This window comes from Macrosteles quadrilineatus, unplaced genomic scaffold (genome assembly GCF_028750875.1).
Source record: "Macrosteles quadrilineatus isolate MER2022 unplaced genomic scaffold, UCM_ALF_1.0 Scaffold_9__3_contigs__length_116548681, whole genome shotgun sequence".
NCBI lineage: Eukaryota > Metazoa > Arthropoda > Insecta > Hemiptera > Cicadellidae > Macrosteles > Macrosteles quadrilineatus.
The window spans coordinates 24,877,518-24,881,739 of NW_026542602.1; positions in this window are offsets into that span (position 1 = coordinate 24,877,518).

Consider the following 4,222-nt stretch of genomic DNA (forward strand, 5'->3'; position numbering starts at 1 on the left):
TGAACATTCAGCGAGTGGGTGGGGGATGGGGTGGCTCGGGGAACATCGGGCATCTTCGGCTCACTTCGGCAACTAGCGTCGATAAAAGAATGACTAATTACTCGTTGAGACATCGTTGATTCCGTCGAAAGATGCAGAGATAATTAGATAATCTTCTAATCAGTTAAGTGGCTCGCATAAGCTTTCGTTGTTTTCACAACTCACAAAGTTCCTTTTGCAGTTTCAGTGTGCCAAATATTTCCTAAGTTACAAAACTAACCTCAGTTTACCGCACCGTGAACACTTTGATTGTCCGAGCTCGGAATGGCTTTTAATTAATTGCTGTTTCATTTTACTTCGTATTCAGTATTCATAGAGGGGTAATGAAATAAATTACTGGGTTTTTCACGCTCCACGTATTCAATTGCAAAGTGTTGGTTTGGTTAACGAGTTTTTAAATGAGGTTTTAGTCGCGTGATTAATGTTTCCAATGGACGCGTCCCGAGTATTGGACCGTTGGATTACTAGATTGATTGCAAGTTTACTGATAACATTTTTATCTCTACAGGGAAAATATTTAGGTAGTTTTTACTTAATGACAGTTTACACAATGTAAATAAAGCTTAAAACCACAAAGATATTTAACTACAACACTGGATGGAAGTTTCTCTTTGCAGTGGATTAAGCTAACGATTATTTAAATTACAGTTTATGTCTGTTGACACTTTTTTTCGTAACAAAAAAAATTCATTTCACTTACATTAGTTTTATTTAAAACTGTGATTATGATAAACTAACAGTTATTGATGCATATATATATATACATAGGATTATAGATTTCTACAATACAGATTGCACTTGATGATAGCCGCATAGTTTAACAATCAAAACTGTTTTGTGTTTACGAAATTATCGAGAAATTATTATAAAAATGGTTTTAGGGAATGGGCATCAATGGACCCAAAACCTAGGGCATTACATCCTGATTACTTTATGCTCTATATAAGTAAACGCCTAATAAATACAACCAAACCCATTTTGGATTTCTAACTGATTGGAAATTTAATGATATTGTTACAGTTAACTAAAATTGCAGTTTGAGCCATGATAAAAATTTCCAAAAACCCATGTTTACAATCGAAATCATTTGAACTTTCAAAATTTATTGGAAAGTTACTGACGTCAACATAGTAAATTAACATTTATTTAGGTCATTAAATTTTCTTTCTGATGATCTAATCACCTCATCCATCCTATTAAAACGACTTATATTACAATATTGATTGAGTATTTATCCACTTTGTTACAATGAACGGGTAAGTGCATATGTCATTGCAGCCAAAACATTAATTGGAGACTTAACAAGGGCGTTTCAGTAAACTTAGAACAACCCAGATAGTAGCAGTTTATCAACCTAAGACAGTGTCTAATGCAAAAACACTCATCATAAATACGCTAAAAGAACAGTTGTTTTAATTATTCTCATTACGACGGATTAAATGTGATAGAAATTGCATGTCCCAAGGCTTATGAGAACTGACAATTTTCCTCTGAGGTTTACTTCTTCGGTCCATCTCTCCTGGCCTTCAAAAACAGCAAATCGGCAGCTATCCTGAGGCCTCTTCCTTTGTGATTCTGCAGAGCGGTGATATACTGTTGGTCTCTAAGAGGTGCCTTTAATGGGTCGCATTACAGCGATATTTGTGAGGTTGTGGCGTCTTTAAATGGCTACTCTTGATTATTTTTCATAAGGTTTTCGGTGTGTGTTTTTTCGTGTCAAGCTTATTTTATTTTTGAAGTATCCGTGATGTTGTCTTTTGCTAAAGTCTATTGAGACAGTTTCATGCTTGTTATATAATGAAACATCTATATAAATAAAATTAGAGTTTTGTCTGTACATTGCTTAGAATAATGAACTTTTTGGTTATTTTTACATTTCATAGGTCAGAGAAACCGAATCAAACCTTATCTCAATTTCTGTCTGTCTGTCTGTCTGTCTGTCTGTCTGTCTATCTGTCATTCTCTTGGTAACGCTAAAATACGCACTTTATTACAACTACTCCTCAATAACTATAGCACTGTCCCGCCTGAAACTTATTTTCCAAATACTATACATATATGAGATGGTTTTAGACGTATTTCATCGAATATGAGACAGTTAGATATTTAACAGTAAACCCTTGAAAATCAAGTTTTTGTCGATTTTTGACGTGGAATTTCTGGAAGCCCATGTTAACCTTATGAGAAATGAAATTATTGAATCTTAACAGCTGTTTCAATTAAACAAGTTGGTTCTGTTCTGTGATGTTCAATAGCATTAAAGTTACAAGGATTACCAACAGGGTGCAGCACTAGCACTATTATTTCTTTTACATTTATGACAACAGCTAATTTGCAACCTGGAGGCGAGTGAGCGTAGCGAACGAGCTAACCTGAAGGCAAGTGAGCGTAGCGAACGAGCTAACCTGAAGGAAAGTGAGCGCAGCGAACGAGCTCCAACATACAGGTGAGTGAGCGTAGCGAACGAACTTCAACCAGGACGTGATTGAGCCATGCAAACGAGATCAGATAGTAAAAATAAAAGTAAGCCTACCGTTATAGGATCGACCGGCAGACACAGAGGTAATTTAACCTTTTATTGATTGTCATACCGATCCGGAACAACAAAAAACAACATAAAATGAAGCTATGTATAATAGTTTGGCCAGCATATCTTAAAATATGCAAACCAACTGCTGTTCTTTATATAAGAAGGTTTCAACTGAATATTATAAGATCCCCGTGCGTAGAACGGGTACACAGCTAGTTATATTATACAACCGTAAAATTATACTTTATTATTGTTATTATTAAACTTATATCGATTATTAATTATTAATACTTCTTCCAAAAATGAACGAAATGTTGTTAATGGTGTATAGCTGTATATGAAATGAATAAACCATAAAGAATATTACATTATAAGTGATGGCAGAATGCTTAATGGACCCTCCACAGCCCAAACCCAAATCATTTTGGTTTACAATATTAATTAGAAATTTACTACGGTTCAGGAAACTGACAATCAATTATTTATGTCATTGCACAATAACTCATCAGTCATACATATAACTAAAACAATTTAGGATTACAATATTGAGTGGAAATTTATTACCATTCCTCTAAGAAACTGACAATCCATAAAAAGACAAAATGACAATTATTGCTTATCATGAATACACTAAAACAATGTTTTTATTAACAAACTGCATGAGAATTTACCTTAAATCCACGTACTACTAACCATAGTAGTTTCAGAGATTTTATGTTTGAATAAATCATTATACGTAGTTTGTGTCCATCGACAGTGTGCTCAATGTAAATTGAATCATATGGTCAACCAAAACAATTTTAGGTTTAAAATTAGATTGCAGCCGACGTATTTATGGCGAATTTACACAAGGGATTTCAGCCCATACATATTTCATGTTAGTTTAACATTTTTCAAAAAAAAAAAAAAAAAAAAAAAAAAAAAAAAAAAAAAAACTTTATGGTTTAGGTGGATATAATTTTATGCTCTGCTTCTGTCTCAGAAAATAAAGAAAGTTTTGAAGTTAACACCTTTGTACATCTTCTAGACATGAAAGTGTAACAACCGTATCTAATCTATTTGTTACCTAATTATTTACCTCTTATATTTTAAGCAAAGAGTAAAACATGTAGTTAAATTTACTGTCTAGTAACATAGTAACACCATTGAAACTTACTGGACATTAAAATTAAACACAAATCTTAAAATGTGTTATGCTTAAATATTTTCAATTGGCTGGGAAGTATATTTTATTCCAAGAAGAATCGCTATATTTAATTGACCTGAAGATGGCCAACGAATAAATTAACTTTGACCAACTCATTTACTGATTAAGAAATTCCCGTTTTTAAAATTAGGTAGTTGTAGCTTGTATTAGGAGAAGATGAAACTATAAACAGCATTACTCATGTCATAAACAACGTCATACTAATAACGTATTAAACAATATTACCCATGACACGTCCTAATAAGAACGTATTAAACAATATTACCCATGACACGTCATAATAAGAACGTATTAAACAATATTATTGTTAATATTCACAAACCATAAATGTAGTAAATGTACGTTAAACCATTTTCGTCGGAAGCTTTTAACAACCTCAAGCTAACCACATGCACACACCTGCTCCGCCTTGCGCTCTCTAAACAAGTCAACATCCACTATGTACA